Raw genomic sequence first — 19,892 nt, 5'->3', positions numbered from 1 at the left:
TTGCCCAAGTTCAATGTAATTGCTATATTCATGAATAGATTGTAAAAAAATCTTTGCAAAATAACTTGTCATGAGCGTTCAAAAACATAGATATATTTTTTTATGGGGGCAAAGGAGAAATGAGAAAATAAATGACATAAGATTGTTAAAAAGTAAAAAAAAAACACACACCATATTAACTCAAAGTAGATTAAATTGACATCCCCCTGGAAATGATGAAAAATAATGAAAATGCCCAATAATATCTAAGTGAAAGGGCTTGTATTGAAATTTTGGGTAATAAAAAACCCCACAGTCTTAGTATAAGATTTGCTCTGATACCAAGAGGACAGCCGCATAGTTGAGATGCTTCCCCAGCTTGATTAAACCATGATGACAAAATCAATTAAATTAATTTCCCCCCACAAAAAAAAATCTAAACAAAATAACCTCTGACACCAAGTGAAAATCTGGAAACTCAATTAAAAAATATAATCACGAAATATACTTTTCAGAAAGTACAGTTGAAGGGAGCTTGGCCAGATTTTTTTTCTTCACCACATTATATCCAAAAAAATCATGGATTCTGAACTCTGTTTCATGAGCTGCCTTCACACTTCATAAGTGATAAAGTGACAATCGTCAATCAAGTGTTCACGGGTCAACTGGACCACCTGTTTGTTACCCCCTCCTGGGTTGAACTCTCCACCTATCAGCTGCACTACCGCCCCTTAAATGAATGAAGCGATGGAACTTTGAGTGGCGCATGAATAGTCCAAGGATTTGCAGTCAGTGCAAACTTCTGATCTTCCAGCTGTGTCATGATGTAATTTCTATGCCTTTCACACAGAACCTAACAAAGAGAGGACATTGCAATGACCGTTTGCGTTTTAGTGGCCTCCACACTACACCATGTCCAACTGGATGCATCATGCATATAAATAAGCAAGCACCTCATCCCTCTGGAAAAAAAAACAACCATGTTTTCATTGGATCCATGTTGAATGCACCAACGCCGCGCGACAAGTTGACACCCATTGCGATTGTCTATTTGAACAAATACACAATTAATTCTTCAGGAAAACATGTTTTCTTTCACCTCATGTACAGGACAATTGATATAACAGCCAGTATATTTTCAAAGAATGGTATTGACTCTTGTCGACACCATTTGCCTAATTATGACAGGATCCTTCTCATGTTCATTTCCTGATCAGTATTCACATCAAATACAGGCCGGCATTCTTGTTCTTGTCCAAGTAATCGATGCATGTATTGTCCAATTGAAAAAAAAATAGCTCTCATCCCAAAAGACGAATACTTTGTATCCATATCATATACATTTGATATTCAATCCACAAACTTGTCTCCATCCTTCAGATCATTGCTGGTTGTGTCATGCATCTACAGAAATGAATGGCCCCATCACCTCGGAAAAACGCATGCTTCTTCCATCAACTGAACAATAGTGACCTCCGCTCAAGTAGATGACATTGCCCAATTAATCAATGGATTCATCACCTCTTTAGATGAATAAACAGCTTAGCCGTGACAGGGGAAAAAACTGGTAATAGAAGAGCAGTAATAATAAAGCGACTCTATTTGAGGAAAGGCGGTAATTAGACACAGATAACCTTTGCTTATGACAACGGGGATGTCATCTGACGGCATTTCGCACTGTTCCCCCAATGAAGTTGCACTTCCACAACCAACAGCGGGCCAATTGGACCCTATCGCCGCCTCAGTTCACTTATGTAAGACTGGAAGCTCGCAGCACATGTGGAGGGGCTCTTAGAGAAGGTCAACAAGCTGTCAGCTGTGCTGGCTGAATGAAACATTAGCTCGGGCCTCCTCGCGTGACCATCCTGATGAGCTCGAGAGACAGAGAGAAAGTCACTGTGTGGGAAAGAGATGTTCCGCCTCCGCTTTGGTGTGAAAGTGGCTGATTTTCATTGTCTGCCTGTCTGGAAAAACAACATGCACTTTCTATTAAGCGATTAGTCAAGTCATGGCTGAGGAAGTTATGTCTTTCTGCTTGTAAACATGTCACGCACTATTAGGCAGTGTTACAACCTTCAAAATGGATTTCATTCCCTTTTTATTTGCCAAATAATTTTATATGAGATACGCCCAAAGAGTAAAGTAAAAATATCAATTGAGGGAGTTTTGCTAATTGATTCAAAATAAAACAAGATTTATTGCCATTTGCCTTTCACCACATGCATATTCTGTACAGTTGTTCCTCAAAATGGATGAAGACACTTGAAACTCATTCACTGCCATTCCCAAATGTATTCGATAATTGAAAACATGACGTGGAGTGCCATTCCCAAATTTGTTCGGGTTTTGGGTTTTCTTGCGAGGGGGTGCCAGTACTTTCATTTGTGCTGTATGTCATGCATATTAGCATATTTGACAATATGCATTTGACAAGCTTACTTTGACTTTGACTTTTGATAAAGCACTGGTCAGACCTCCGGCAATGTTTTTCCCTCCCACGAGGGGGCAGCATTTCCCTTTTTTCCCAGAGCTTTGTTACAGCTTCAGTATTGTTACAGCTTCAATATGTATGTATTGTATTACGTCTGTGTAAGCTCTCAGTCGTACAGGGGTGGTCCATCGATGAGAAAGTTTCTTCAGCCGTCATCTGTACAATTTTGAAAAATTTTCAAAAATTCATCGATCGATTCATCAAATCATCGATATGTATTGTATTGTATTATATTTTGTACAGCCACCCCCATTTCAAGTGAAGATAAGTCCAGACCGATATAACCTAGGAATGAACTGGTTTTTTTTTCTGATGAAAGAAGAGAGTCTAATATTTTTTACGCTCCATTGAATGTTTGTAGTCCGAAAAGTCAATATTCTTTGGGTCTTCGAATTTGAGCGAAAATGACAAAGACCCTGGCACTGGAGTGGACATATGTTTGCACATGTCCGGCAGTGAAGGAGTTAATACAAACCGGGCTTCGACAGTGACCCGAAGAAGCGAAAATCCGTCTCATGGCATTTTTGCAAATTGATTGAAAATGAAAACAATGACCCATGAACTCTCTTAATTGAGGCTGCCGTGTCTCCTGGCTGTAATGTGTCCACGTGGATACCAGTGATTGTATGGATTGTATGTGTGGGCAGCAGGATGTGGACAAATTTATTGGCTCAGGCAGGAGATCCGAGGTCGATGGGTTAAGTCGTTACATCTGCTCTGTGCCTCCTCCCCCCGTTCATGTCTTGCTCCTCTTTACTCCACATGTTGTCGTGTGCATCAGCTGGAGGTTGGCAATAGTCGTTCCTCTCACCGATATTTCAATGTAAAAGGAGCCCACATATGTTGACAACATGCATTACATTACGTGTGCAACCGGCACAATCGAAATGAGGTACGTCTGTGTAACTCTCAGTCGTACAGGAGTGGTCCATCGATGAAAAGGTTTCTTCAGCCGTCATCTGTACTTCTTTGAAGGTGTCGGACGTTTCGCGTCTTATCCGAGAAACTTCATCAGCAAACTAAAGCGGTGTTGTAACTTAGAGGTTGTCGTCATTCCTTGAGAGCCATTTTATATTTTATGTCTGTTTTAAATATATTTGATATTTATGGGATCTGGATATAAAAAGGGTGGTTGACTGGTTAGCACGTGTTCAATTCTGGCTCTGGACTTCCTACATGGAGTTTTCATGTTCTCCCCGTGGGTTTTGTCCGGGTACTCTGGTTTCCTTCTACATTCCTCAAACACGCAAGGCAGGTTAATGGAATACTCTAAATTGTCCAGAGTTACGAGTGCAAGTGTGAGCCCAAAGGGTTGTTTGTTTGTGTGTGCCCTGCGATTGGCTCGCGGCCGGTTCCGGTTGTCCCTCGCCTACTGCCCAAAGGCAACTTGGATAAGCGGCAGCACTCCCACAACCCTTGTGAAGATAAAGCAGATTCGAAAATGGATTATAGATGGATGGACGATATAAAAATAATCAAAATGACTGCATTTCTCAATTTTTGACATAGTGTAGGTATACAGTATATCTTGACTTGAGAATGGACTTGCTGCAGACATCTGAACCAACCGTGGCATTCAAATTGATTCGCATCGTACCTGGAGAAAACCCGCGCAGGCCCGAGGAGAACATGGAAAAGTCACACAGGGAGGCCGGAACCACGACCCAGTTTATCACACAAATTAATTTAGATATCTCAAATACAAATATTGCAATGTATTGAAAATGAATGCATTGAAAACTGATCAATTTATCATAAAATATATATGATAACTAAACATTTAGTTGGTGTTAAATGTATCATTCAAGTCAACATTATTTTTTAAAGTATCTGGATTGAAAAATAAAATAACTAATTGATCATCTGTATGCAAACAAACATGCGATATAATTTATAATTCAGTTTGGCAAAATGAGATAAAATGGTATTAAACTGCAAAAAAAGTAATAAAAATATATTATTTTTCTATGTAGATGTTAATTTATTATTCTCTTCTTTTCCTTTCGGCTTTTCCCTTGACGGGGTCGCCACAGCAAATCAGTGTCCTCCATCTTTAGAGGTTTGAACTTTTGAACTCATTGCTAGCCAATCACAGGACACCCATAGACAAACAACTATTTGCACTCAGAATCACATCTCGGGACAATTGACAGTGTTCCATTAAGGTATCGTGCATCTTTTTGGTTCGTCATTCAAATTGCACTGAATTGCTGTTACATAGTTGGAAAGTATCTGCAGGTGTGTGGCGGTTTGCTAGAATCTTTCAGCTGTTCGGGGAATACAAATGTTTCCAGTAACAATCAAAACTTTCTTTTCCTTTTGTGTCTTTAAAAAAATAAATAAAATAATCAAAACCGCCCAGAATCAGATGCTACACACATGTGTCACCCTCTCACGGAGACGCACACAAACACAAGAAAGTATGTGATTTATGAAAGAAATATTCACTTTGATCGTTCCGCTATGTTGAAACAGATGCGGCCGTCTGTGTGTGTGTGTCTTATGTATCTGCGTGGAAGTGTGCGTGTGTGTTCTTAATCCATATAAACACGCGCAGCCGTCGTTGCATCGATGCGTAGATTGACTTCTCACTACAATTTGAAGATAAACATGAGCGATAAGGCCAGCTATTTTTTTTCTTTGCCAAATAGTGTTCCCATTGTTGTTAGAGCGCCATATAAACCAATATGTGCAGTATATATTGCATTGTATTTCAGACAGCTGTCCTCATTTCCAGCTCATATAACTCCAGGCCCATATAATTTAGTAATTAACTTTTTTTCTGACGAAAGAAAATAGTCTAATGTTTCTACGCTGCATTAAATGTTTATGTAGTCCTACAATTCAATATTCTGTGGGTCCTGGAATTCGAGTGACAATGACAAAAACCTTGGCCCTGGAGTGGACACATTTTTGCATGTCTGGCAGTGAATGAGTTGATACAGTGGAAGTTGTAGGACATGTTGATTCTTAACTGCAAAATGTCATTCCTGTCGGATTTGCTTGTGAATGGCGGAAAGCTAAAGCCAAATTCTGTGGATTTAATATTGTGTATGGAATGTAAGATTGATTTAAATGGGTCAAGGGTTGTGGCAGGTGAAAGGGAATCATGCCAGAGATTTCGTCCAGTGACCACAGGTGTGCTGGTTTGAAACTTTGTTCTGACTGTCTGCTGTTGAAGCATTGTTGGTAAATACAGCGGTACCTCTACTGATGAAATGAATTGGTTCTGGAAGAAATGTATTCACTCGAAAATGTTGTAGAGACACATTTTCCATGAAGATACACTAATCCGCAGGTATCAAAGTCAATGTTTTCCAGCCTTTTGTCATGATTCTAAGACTTTTTCACTTGCATACTCTCCTTTACACCACAGGTATCAAAGTCAAGGCCCGGGGGCCAAATCTGGCCGGCCCCATCATTTCATTCGGCCCCGAGAAAGCAAGTCAAACTTGTGAAATTCTATGACGCTTGCTAAAGTCAGAACCAAAATTTGAAATTGTCCCACATAAACCGCAATAACAGTAGTTATTCTTGAAAACTCGTAATTCATTCATTTGTTGTGCGCTCTATATGTATTATGTGGAGGGGATTAAAGATTCTAATGGCTTCTCCAAATTCATAACAGCCCCCGAGAGGAAACCCGTGCCTTAATCACTTCCAAGTCCTCCCAAAATGCAGACATAAATGTATTCTAAAGCATAAAAATGCATAAAAAATGGGAACAAATACATGCTACGATGAGATTATTGCACAATCAATGACTTAAGCAAAATGTTAATAAATAAACAATGGCTAAAAAATGATGGTCATTTAACTTTTATCTGCATCGTCATTGTTTTTTTTTACCCTCGTCTCTGTGTGTATTTTGTAAAGAACAGATCTGAGGATGTTTGCTTTTGTAGGCTTTTAACAATCCTTCGAAAATGTCCAAGGCACACATCAGCAGAGTTTGCGATTGCCCGATTGGTGAACACCTTTTCTGGTAATTCACATTTATGTTGAACTGTCGGACGTTGCATAGAAACATATTTTTCTACACGCAAATGACACATGGTAGATTCCTTCTTATCCAATGGGATGTCAGGAAGAAGCTTGGCAACAGCCAATGGCAGACCCGCGAGAGGTATGTTGCGTTCAGGAAACTTGGAGATGCAGACTGTTTTGTTTTCCTATTGTATCTTGAAATTTCTTTCGTAACAAGAGGCAATATTTTTCTTGTTGAGGTATTGTTGCGTAATTTGAAAACTTTGTATGAAGAAAGTTCGTAAGTGGATTGACCACTGGACCCGGATTTACTCTCATTTCGGCTTGGTGACGCCTGGTGTGGTGGTAGCTGCTCATTGGTGTGTTAATGTTAATGTCCAGAATGAGTTGATTTGTGATCGTCTTTGATCCTAGGCGAAATTTGCATCAGAAGGATGGAATCATGTAAAATACTCCAAATGAGGAATTTTAGTTAGAAAATTTTGAGAATTGGAATAAGGACCAAGTTGTTGTTGTTTGAATCGGTCACAAAGGCTTGCCATCGCCCCTCTTTTTTTCTTTCCTTTTTCTTTTTTTCCTTTTTCCACATTTAGTCTTATTCAGAAGTGTCTCATCTCCCACCGTGCGCGCATATGCTATGCATCACAGAAGACAAAACAGTTTATTTTTTATTTTTTGTTTTTGATAACACAGTAATACCGATCTTCTGACTAATTTGCTAAGGATGTTAAAATTCGCTTTCCAACATTGCCTCCGTGGCCATCATCATAAGAGGTTGTAATGTATTTGTCGTTTCCTTGTTCTCTCAAAAGTATCGACATACTCATACCTCCTGAGTTTCTGCCCCAGAGGCATAAACATACAAACAATCACAATATTGTCAATGGCCTTGGGGCCGTGTTTGACGGTCGATGTGAGGGGATTGACATTTCAGACAGCGTGCTCCAATCACAGCTATGATCACGTGCACACCAAACCACCGGCGCTCACATTGGTGGATATGGAAACGGCTCTTCCTTCCAATGTCAGTCATCTGATCAGTAATCATCTCCACCGGGTAGAAATCATGTTTGTCTCGCAGGCTTTTATTTTGAAAGTTCCACAGATGTTTGAAACACACGCGATAAAATTAAATAACTTTTTCTTTACTTGTTACCATGTATATAGTATGGATAAATATATATATATATATATATATATATATATATATATATATATATATATATATATATATATATATATATATATATATATATATATATATATATATATATATATATATATATATACAGTAAAGTTATATCGATATTCAAGAAAGTTGTACGCCTGACGTAAAAGTTGTACGCCCCTGGCCTCCGGGCAGACGTTATTTCAAACACTGGTAACTTGACAGAGATTAGTTCGATTAGGCTCCTATCTTTATCAATCTACCACTGATTTGACCATAAATTGAACCAAAGTAAAATGCCAGCATCGTCAGCATTGCCCATAGCAACCAGAGTTTTGACAGAAATTGGCCTCTTATGTATGACACTGTCAGACTGGCGTTTTTGCATGCGTATGTGTATAAGCGGGAGTGTGTGTGTGTTTGCATCTGATTGCATGCGTCTCAGCATCCAAGGGTGATGGCGATCAAGCCACAAGGAGAGAGAATGTCCCTGTGAACTAAAGTGTGGGAGACACTTTCTCTAGCTCCGTGTGCACATTGTGTCCGTGCATATGTGTGCGTACATGTGTGTTTGTCGGTGTTGGGCCTTGTCCATTGACGGCAGTTGGGTCTAATGTGCAGTGAGGCTCTATTTTGTCAAAGTAAGCTTTCTCCTAAGCCTGTGGCCAACAGAACGAGCAGCCTGACACAACAGGACAGCTGGCTGTTTGGATAGTATCACACCCCCCCACTCTGTGTGTGCATCTGAGTTCGCATCTGTGTGTGTGTGTGTGTGTGTGTGTGTGTGTGTGTGTGTGTGTGTGTGTGTGTGCGCATGCGTGTGTATGTGTGTGTGTGTGTGTGTGTGTGCATGTGTGTGTGTGTGTGTGTGTGTGTGTGTGTGTGTGTGTGTGTGTGTGTGTGTGTGCGTGAACACACACACGCGTGAACCATGTAAACTTTGATTCAACCAAAATAGAAGCAGGTCACTGTTGAGGGGTTTAGAGGAATACGTATTAGGATTCAGATTTTTTCAGTACAGTAACCGTGTGGAACATATTAGGTAAGGGTCATGTCCACTTTGTAAACGCAGAGCGGCTCACTTTAAATGTTGTTTGTGTTCTCATAGATGAAAAAGTCACCCTGTCCTAACTGTTACATTTATCCGTCTGGTCCCCCCATTTCCCTCTTCACTCCCCCTACCCCTGTGTTGCACCGCTCAACAGCACGATGGATACATGTTTTATATCACTTGCATCTCGTGATGCAAAACCCCAAAGGTAGCTGGCTAGGATTGTGTAGGCTCTCAATCGTACAGGAGTGGTCCATCGATGAACCAGCACAACTTTAGTTTGCTGACGAAGCTCTTCGGATGAGGAATGAAACGTCAAACACCTTCACAGAAGTACAGATGACGGCTGAAGAAACATTTTCATCGGTAGCTAGCTAGCTAATCACTGCGGTGCCTAAAACATCATAGGAATGTTTTAGATTTAACTCATTCAATGCAAGACGCGCAAAAATATGCCCACTCCAGTGCTAGGGTTTTTGTCATTGTCGCTTGAATTCCAGGACCCACGGAATATTGAGTTTTAGGACTACATAAACATTCAATACAGCCTCAGAAACCTTAGACTCTTCTTTCATCAATTAATTCCTAAACTATATGGGTCTGGAGTTATATGCGTTTAAAATGAGGTCTTCTGTCCAAAATACAATACAATAGATACATATTGATTTATATTGCGCTTTAACAACAGCTGAAGCTGGAACGATCCACCAACATGGAAAAAAGGGAAATGCTGCCCCTTGTGGAAAAGAAAAAAACATTGCCAGAGGCCATGGCCAGCACTTCATCGGCACCCAAGCACGATAAAACAAAACCTGAACAAATTCGAGAATGTCGCTCTATGCCATAATTTCTATACTTTCGGGAGTGGCAGTGAATGAGTTAAGAGCAACGTGAAGAATAGTTGGCATATTTATTCCGCATTGCACCGCGCGATGATGTTCGGCGTACCGTCCTAACCTTATAATTTTAGTCCACATCCTGACTGGTGTTTTTGTTTTGTGTCTCTTCTAATGACATCAAATGGACGGTTATCAGTGCACACGTCCTGTTCGAGAGGCTCGTGTTGCACACTTCCTTAACGTCCCTTTCCCTACGTCATATGGTGCGATGCTGTGCTCTGCACTTCCCGCTCCAATTGCTCCAAATATATATTTTTTTTCCCGGCTTCCTTCTTCCCCCGGCATGTTCGCCGAGAATATAAGCAGCTGTGCAAGGAGATGATCACCTCGGGACTGGAAGCCCACATTAAAAAGACATTAGCCTTGCGAGCTGCTTATCTTCAGCTGTGTCTGAGTCAGCATCTAATTGAATCTAATCCCACTTTGATGTGTGGGGGAAAATTCCCCATTCAGATCAATTTTACGTTGGAATTATTGTTTCCAAAGTCCGAACTGTCAACTTGGTCATTATTTGTCTTGTGTCTGTGATGTGCTTTGGTGAAAACACTCCGAAGACAGAAAAAATGCCATGGTTCCCCCACTCTCCCAAAATTGAGTAGCACCTGACACTGTACTCACCTTTTCTGTCCACCGCATTTTAAATACATCTCATTCTATGTTGCAGTTTCAACTGATGTGTTTCGCAAATATCATGGAGTCGCCTCAATCATCATCTTTTCACAAATGTCACAATATTATGTGGCCTGCTTTATTGTTATTTTATGTAAAGTGTTCTGTAAAGCGCTTGGTTTCGACTTTAGCTGTTTTGTACAAAGGTATGTATCTATGATCCAGTATAGGACCCTGTACATTTACCATTGTTTATCCCTTTCAGATCTCATGAATTGTCTTGACCATAACAAATGAGGAGCGGTAATAGGTTGCGGCTCTCATTTCACCAAACCCAATTTGGCATCAGGTTGCACACAAAAAAAAAAAAAAAAAACCTTCTGTTTTATTGATTTCTGAATCTGAACTATGTTTTATTTTGAAAAACTGCTGGTTACATCACCCTTTACGCAGGACATGGCACACTTCCTCGTCATGTGACAGTTTAACGCTAAAATGAAAACCACTAGCTACCAAATGAGTAAAAAACAAACACCTTTGGATGCCTGTTTTCTGTTTTGGGGGGACGAGGAGCCTATACGACTTAAAAGTCTATTCAAACAACAATATAAGGAGTCCTATTGAAAATAATTACCTCAAGAATAGATTACCACGCATCAAGCCCACTCTGCATCATCTGCAACAATGATGAGTCATATTTTTTAATGTATCTTATTTTGAAGGCACATTTAAACATTACCATAGTGACTAAAGAGTGTTGCGGGCAGATCATGTCATGATTTATGTTTTTTTTTTTAAATTGTGTTTAGAAAATACCACAGTTTTCATGCCGCTCATATCTTATTATTTTATTATATTTATCCTTCACATCTTAAAGGCTGATTCATGTAAATATTGTCTGACATTAAACCGATCCGTGGGTCAAAAAAACCTTCAGGACTGTCAAACTCATTTTTTGCCGAGGATCACAGTGTACTTAGTTTCCTCTCGAGGGCCGTTATGAATTTGGGGAAACCATTTGAATGTTACATTTCCTCCACATATTACATACAGAATTACAATGCAGAACAAAATTAACAAATAACTAGTTTTCAAATCTGAAGTCAAGAATAATGACTATTATTGTCGCTTACATACCTATAATTTGAAATTTTGGTTCGAACTTGCTTGCTTTCGCAGGCCCAATAAAATGACGTGACGGGCCAGAATTGGCCCCCCCGGCCTTAAATTTGACACATTTGATGTAGATTCTCGAGGGAAGCTAACTTTACCCAATGCTCCTTTTTGTTGCCAAAGGATGCACTGAGAAACATCGTAAAGAATTTCAAATCAAAGTACGTTTATTCCCAAATGGATGCTGTAGCTGGAATAACACAAAGTAGTAAAAACGGTTACCGTGACTCTTGGTGAATCTTCTTTTTCTCTCATCACCATTGTCCTGTCCTCTCTGAATGAACTGTCGCAAGAAAAAAAAGCCGCAAACACCAAGGTACTTTAAATGGTTGATTCTCTGGAGGATTACAAGGAACACTTGACTATCCTGATAGCTCCCTTAACATCCATTGTTCAGTGATAGAAGAGCGGGCTGCAGCAGACTCATATACAGCAATCATTTATTATTCATTTCTTTTCGACCCAGCTTTACTTTTCAAGGCGACTTTAATAATGTGGCTGGCACTATACTGATTTCATATAACAGGTTTCATTCTTTGGTGTTGCCTAATGCAATCCAGCGTAGCCAAGTAGGGGCAATATAACGTGCACGCGAGAATCACAACCTTAGACGGGTACACGACTTTCCATGGAAAGTTGAACGAGTGATGTAAATTTTCCGTTGGAATGAAAGTGACTGGATACGAAGCAAAAAAAAAGTGAGGGGTCATTTATACAAACATTCGCTACTAATAAATGTCTGGAATGAAACACCCAAAAACATTAAAGATATTTGACTTTGTTCCGCTTCACAAAATGTCCTACCCCAATTTGACAGCCTGCTTATTCCGATGGAAAAAAAAAACATTTGGTTCATTGTTCCCTCTCAAGGTGGCTGTTTGTAATCCTTTCATAATCTTAATCACCTTTTAAGGATCACAAAACGCCAGAAAACTCTGCAAATTTGACAAGCGATTGTATCTAGGTGAATATGTACTGTATTAATTTTTTTGGGTCCCCGAAACGGTCCCCTCAAAACCCACTCAGTGGTTCCTCCTTGAAAACTTGAAAAGACAGTTCAAGTAGGGCACTCGTTTCACATATTGACACAAAATCAGATGGTTATATATCATAATACATAGCTTGAAGAACAGGGAGAATAAAGGCTCAACTTTGAAGTACCCCCATTAACAATTCAACCAGAAAGCATGGAGTCAAACGTCGGTTTTCAAACGTCTCGGTTCTGGACGAATTTGGTTTCCGACCAAAAATGTCATTTTTTTAATGCCTCGGTTTATAACTGAAAACCTGTTTTTGACTAAACTGAGCACACCTGAATGCACCACTCGACTCCCCTCCGCTTCCTTATACCTCACTTTTGTCACATCCTCGTCGTCGCCAGGAGCGAGCCCCTCATCTCCTGTCTCTTCCTCCTCTGCTCCTTGAGCGGGCCCCTCCCCTCCCGGCTCTCCCTACTCACGCACCTGTTCCCCATTTCCTTGATTGTGCCTTCTGGCTATAAAAGCCTCACTTATCGTTCTGTCGTTGTCGGTGTATTCCTGGAAGTCCCCCGTCACCCTTCCGCACGCAGGTCTGTTTGCCGTTGCCCTCCTTCCTTGTTCTTGACTTTCTGTTATGTTTGATGTGTCTCAGTGAAGACTCTTTATTGGAATCACTGTCTCCACCGTGTATTTCGGATCCGATCCTAACTACATCCCCTCGTACCTCGACTACTGTCACCACTCCTCGAGCGGACGTGACAACTTCCTTGTGTCGCGTTTCATTGTGAACAAATTATCCATTCTGAGCAAGCGTTTATATATTGTTCAATCATGATAAAAAAAATTAAAAAAAGCAGACAATGATTACCGTATTTTCCGAAGCAGTTGGCATATACGTTTGGAGGCCAGTGGTCCAAGCACGTCCTTTTTAACTTGTTCGACCACAGTCATTTGGTAGTTTGCGGGTGCGTTAGGTGCCTGAGCCACGAGCAGTGATCCGCCAAAAGTATAAAAGCTGGACCATGATGGAGCAGGGATTTTGGATGCCAGACTGAGATTGAATTTATATAAATCGCTTTGTGTATATATTGCAGGATCAACCAAACTATGAAAAATGACTCATACTGTATTTTCTGGTGTGTAAGGTGCACCACCAATGAATGGTGTATTTTTCCATATATAAGGCGCACCAGACTATAAGGCGCACCTTCAATGAATGAATGAAAAAGGTTTTCCAAATATAATATGTAAAAATATCAAAGTTTTCCAAATGTAAGGCACACCACATTATAAGGGTCTACAGTAGAGGGAAGGGTTCCGCACTACTTCTACAGGGGTAAATGGAGTCAGTGGCAGCTGCCAGTCATTGCTCGACCTGTTGTGGCTCAATATGACTTCACATATGAGGCGCACCTGCGTCTAAGGCGCAGGGTCATCTTTTGAAGAAAATTAAGGCTTTGGGGTGTGCCTTATACACCGGAAAATACGGCACATTGATTATAATGGGAAATGTTTCGTTTTTCGACCAAATCCTTTTTTTTCGAAGACTTTTCCGAAATGGATTATGGTGGAAAACCGAGGTTTGACTGTACTTTAAAACACACCTGCTTAAGAAATTGCCCAATCTGAACCAGGTATCACAGGTGTATGTTAGTAAAATGTCAACATTTTTTGCTCATGTCATTGGTCACGTTAGTTTGAAAAAAAACAAAAACATCATCCTAAATCAGCCCGCAGAAATGTGACAGAACAAAGCTCATTGATTTTTCCATGATCACATACACACGCATGCACACACACACACGCACACACACACACGCACGCACACACACACACACATCACACACACACACACACACACACACACACACACACACACACGCATGCACGCACGCCCACACACACATGCGAACAACGACAATGCTTGACAAATGTCTTCACCCCAGCCCACCATCTCCTGACCTTGTTAAGTAAAGCCAGGAGGAGGTGACGTTCCCCGGATGAGTTACGGCTGCATCACGGACGCGTTCAGCCCAACTACATTCACAAAGCAACATGAGACCAGGTCCTTCAGACTTGGCTTCCGCCCACAATGGATGAACAGTAATGGAAGGATCCTTTTTATGGCCATAGAGTGGTACTGTGCGATAGTGCACAATTTTATAACAATATGATATTGAGTCAAGAAGCTTGGCCAAAACAAACATGTGAATCCAACCTCTGAAGATGGGGGACTCTGATTCGCGGTGGCGACCCCTTGCAGGGAAAAGCCGAAAGGAAAAGAAGATGATATTGAGTCAAGAGTGAGCCAATATTGCCATTACCGATATTGAAACAGATACTTTAGAAGATTTTGTGTCAATATTATAATATAACTTGTACTCATGAACTGTAAAATAAAAAGAATAATTCAGCCTACATTGTAATTTTATCTGGATTTTTTTCCAAATAATATGATAACATGCTTTGCTGAACAACAACTGCTTTTTGGGGTCTGAGGGGTCAAATTCATGTCAGGATAAACAAGTCCCTTCCTTCAACCTGCCAGTGACATTGTTGTTCGTTGTTCACTTGTTTTCCACAAATTATCTTTGCGCTGGTCTCACTTTCCCCACTGCGGGCAAAATTTTAACTTGTCAAAGATATTACACAGACTCGTTGATCACTTTGGTGATACCTTGTGGTTTTGTGGTTGATGTTGAGTGCATCATGTTGTTGCAAAGCGCTTGTTACCACTAAATGGATTTGAGGCTCAACACCTTAAGGGCCATCCAGCTTTCTCTCCTTGTGCCCTTTATGTTAGCATGCATTATTGATCTTAATGATGGCAAAAGGATGCAGGCCTCCTTCCTGGTGATTAAAGTTGCCGCTAATTGTTTGGCACACACACACACACACACACACACACACACACACACACACACACACACACACACACACACACACACACACACACACACACACACACACACACACACACACACACAGAAAACAGGCAAAACCACTTCTCTTGCAAACGTTCAGCTATGATTTGCAAACCGTGTGTCACGGATGGTCTGAAGCTCCTCACCATTGCCATGACAACGAGCAGCACTTTGGCGAACCTCATCGTAGAGGGGCTGAGGATTGATTAGTGTTGAGCGTGTGCGTACGTGTGCGTGTGTGTGCACCAAGTAGAGCAAACAACACAGCAGATCAATGCACAGGCCGACACACCCGAGGCAAAACACCCTCCAACTTTGTTTGGTCATCTTTTCAAGACCTTGAATCATTAAGTGGCCGACACATTCCTCCTCCTATGCAGCTTTCATTACGAATTAATTCATTCTTCATGCGAATACATCTGCATCAATTTGACGAACTGGGTATTTCTTCATTTGTTTGGCACTGTAATGGCATCACATCTTCCACACAAAGTATGTTGAACCCTTGAATATATCTGGGATGCATTCTCAATAATTCGCACGATAAATTCAGAGAGCATATGCTGTAAAAATAAATAAATAAAATAATGGCATTGATTTTAATGTAAATACAACACATTTAAAGTGTCCCTTAGCAGCTGTTTTCACGCTCTCTCTTTGTTAGGAAAGCAAATCATGAAAGTACATGTTATAAGTAGAGATACATTTTCTTTATAAATGGCCTCTTCCGTTCCAAAATTCTGACATACAGTGCGCTCCCCAACTAACAAACGAGATGCCTTCCGGTCGTTCATAAGGTGAATTTGTTTGTAAGTTGCTTCAGTGCTATATTTTGTATGGAATGTATTTAAGGCTTATATAAGTATGTTTACTTCTATAAGTAACCTGTATTGTTTGTACGGACAAATAAAACTTTTAATATGCATGTATGTACAACTTTAGAGGATACCACATATGTTAGAAAGAGAGAGAGCTCTCACAGCGCCTCACATCGATGATAGCGGCGGAAAGAAGTACTACTCGGAAAAAGGCATGCGATACAAAATCTAACTTGCAGTATCTGTGTCCGAACATTTTTCAACATACCCACAAAAATGTTCATATGTACCGTTGTTCATAACTCGGATGTTTGTAAGTAGGAAAGCGCCTGTATACGTTTTGTAAAGCATAATCATCCATCAAAATATGTAGATCCTCCCACGCAAGGTGTCAAGTTTATTTGTCACTTCCAGTCGAAGTTTACTCTAAAACTGACACACACAAAAAAGACAAATTAAAAAAAGAGAATGAGGCATAATTGAAACCCAACTGTTCAACCACACCACATCATTTCAACTCAACTGCATTCATAAAGCTCTTTAAAATCAAACACAAAAGTTTGGACGTATTAGCAACGCTAAATATGAATGTTAGCAAAGTGTCATAATATTGTTTTGTGTGTTGATTTGTTCCAGTACACTCTAGATTGTTTGTTTTGGATTTTTATTTAGTTTTGACTGTTTTTAGTTAGTTTTGACTTCTCCCAATTTGCATAAAATCTACCTGGCCACGGAAATTAGCATCTGTTTAGTTTAGTTTTGTTAGCTTGGGAGCCTGTTGATTAGCATGCAATTGTTTGTTAGCTAACAAACCATCACTTGAAGGACGTCTACAAACCTGAGCGTTCTGAAATGTTTTGATTGATTGAAAGAAAAAGTGGACTTTAAACATAAAATGCATATAGGGCGAGATTCAATACCACAGCTCAGCCACACTTTGTCGTCATTAAATGAGCCCGCTAATATTCACGTCGTATTGTGTAAATGTTAATTATGCATTGGAAATCTGCTACGGTGCTAATGCCTCGCGGCCCAAATTAACTCATTCACAGCCAGACAATGTGCAAAAAAGTCTCCACTCCAGTGCCAGGGTTTTTGTCATTTTCACTCAAATCTTAGGACCCACAGAATATTGAGTTTTAGTACTACATAAACATTCAGTGGAGCATAAAAAACTAAGACTATCTTTCAAATTATCTTTCATTAGGAAAAAATGAGTTAATTCTTAAGTTATGTGGGTCTGGAGGTATCTGAGCTTGAAATGAGGGAAACTGTACAAATGCTGCCCCCTTGTGAGAGGGAAAATCATTGCCAGAGGTCTGACCATCGCATGAAAAATCAAAACCCAAACAAATTTGGGAATGGCACTCCATGTCATGCTTTTCAATTCCCAAATAAATTCGGGATTGGCAGTGAATGAGTTAACATACAGTCTCGTTATATCGATATCGGTTATATCGATAGTACTGCTTATTACGATACTATTTCTATGAACGCAAGGAGAAAATTTACATGCCGCAGGATCGGATATATCGATAGTCCGGTTATATCGATATTTTTTCTGACTCCCGAGAATATCGATATAACGAGACTTTACTGTATATACACGTCAGCAGAGGTGTACCTATTTATCGCCATGTTGCCAGTAGTAAAATGTCAACATGATAAAAACAGATGTATTTGCCTTTGAAAACGAAGGAACAAATATGATGCGACGTTATCAAAAGGGTGACTCGTTATCTTTGACTGATTTATGAGACCGTCATGAATGCCCAAGTGGAAAAATATAATTTCCATGTTGCGTGACATCAACTGGGCTAACAAGCATCTGGTCATTAAGGGTTTAGTCGCTAACGCTTTGATTGCGCTTGCATTAGCCTCATCACCATCATTATCACAATCATCATCGTCCAATCAAGTCAAGCCGTTGCATGGAGTGAAGAAGACAGGAACCAAAAGGGGCAGACCACCAGGGTCTCCTCTTGTACTTATTGGGAAGTTCTATGGCGGCATCCTTCTACTTTCCATCCGGCTGGCCGGCACTTGATGTGCTTTTAGGAATATGAAGGCCGCTCCAAAGTCCCCTCTTGGGGAATACGCCGTGTTCTCTCGAAGTATCTCAACAATGCATCACATAGTTGACTCTTCTTTAGACATAATTTAGAGACCCTAGTTTATTGCTACGATATTTTTGGAATGTCTATTTACATTGAAATTGATAGCTTAAAGAACAACCGACGTCACTTTTTTGTTTTTTAACTGACATCAGAAAAACGTTTGATAGCATCTAAAATACCCAAAACATGCAGTATGATATTTTTAGTGAAATACAAAACACCAATAAAAATGACTTAAAGTGTTCAAAATCTGCAAAAAAATGAGCTGCGAATTGGGCATTTTCAGAAAGTGCCGCCCCCAATTTGTCACGTCACGCCAATACGTCTTGCATTGCTGGTGAATCAAAACAATGGCTTCAGATTTGGAGAATGTGCTTTCTTGTTACACATCCAGTTATGAATATGATTCAAATAGTTCTGAAGAGGAAAGCATACGTGTTTGCAATCGATCAAAGAATTATATGTGCCATTTTGAGGCAACATTGGGGGAAAATCTCTCACCCAAAGAAAAGAGGCACAAAATGGCAACCTCCAGTGGCCACCTCCGCTTCCACTGGCTGATAAATTCCTTATAGGGAGCTTGGATGCCCTCTTCTGGCGGCTTTTGGGTGCAACACGGTTCTCAGACCAAACATGTACAGCAAAATACATTGACGTGAAGGAAGGACTGCTACAATGTGTCTTTTTTCGGTCAGGGGCCGGTCCTTTTGTGACGTCACGTACGGACTCGTCACCAACTCAAAAACAAGACTTCCTGAATATTCAGAGCGAGTCTTAAAACATAAAATATCGCTATATATGCGGTGGAATCTTATTAAAATACGCTCAGAAGAAGTCATTTGAAGCCATTTTACAAATAATGGACACAACTCGTCCGGAGACGTCGGTTGTCCTTTAAGTTTCAAGGCTGGCTTGGTTCATTTGTTTTGCTTTGTGTTTTGCAGGACAAAATTTGGCTAGTAAGGTTGTGGATTAGTTGGTGAATAATTTGATTGTATTGTTGGAAAAAAACTAAAATGCCCCCAAATCCCTTATATTGTATTTCAATAGCACCATATGGACCTTGGGTGCAGTGGTTCCTTGACTTACACAGGTTTCCTTGACTTTCGAAGTTTTTTGAGACATTCAGGTGTAGTATAAAGTAATGCTACCTATTTTAAATGTGTAACAAATGGACAAAATTTGTGCCTTGTTTGGACCGTATAAATCAAATCATAAAATAAAATAAAATAAAGGAACAAGGTGGAACAATGGGAGCCCCTCACCCACAAAAAAAACAAACCTTTTTTTTAATTGATTGCTTTCCTAATTGCATTTTACAAACATTAGCTCCTCCAAGATTCTTGAATTATTACGCTACCAGTTTTTGAAAAACGTCTCAGAACGATCCATCAAGTTCACAGAATAGCCTAGAGCAGAACGCTACATACACCTTCACCCGACTTGAATGGATTATGCTATTTCACTCCACAGCTCGGACCTTTGTAGAAATCAGTTGAGTAGTTTTTGTTCCACTGTTCCAAACACACTTTAATTAAAAAAAAAAAAAAAAAAAGGCGTTACCATTCTGCGCATTGCCAGTGTGTCTGCGGGTTCATTGATTTACATTGAAATGCTATCCCACCCGGTGTAAGTCAATCACATTTGAGCGTGCCAACATCTGACTCGCGAGCACGGCTGAACTGAAGTAAATTCA

At 40.1% G+C, this 19,892-nt stretch overlaps 1 protein-coding gene across 7 annotated transcripts in view; it reads left to right on the top strand.

Annotated features, from left to right (window-relative positions):
• kcnq5a (potassium voltage-gated channel, KQT-like subfamily, member 5a) overlaps positions 1-19,892 on the top strand; it is a 61,486-nt gene that overhangs the window by 678 nt on the left and 40,916 nt on the right. The gene's annotated exons all lie outside the window — the stretch shown is intronic.

Source organism: Hippocampus bargibanti, linkage group LG13 (assembly GCF_051943395.1).
Source record: "Hippocampus bargibanti isolate YZ-2025 linkage group LG13, ASM5194339v1, whole genome shotgun sequence".
In the NCBI taxonomy this organism is placed as follows: Eukaryota; Metazoa; Chordata; class Actinopteri; order Syngnathiformes; family Syngnathidae; genus Hippocampus; species Hippocampus bargibanti.
This window is presented reverse-complemented; position numbering and strand designations above follow the sequence as displayed.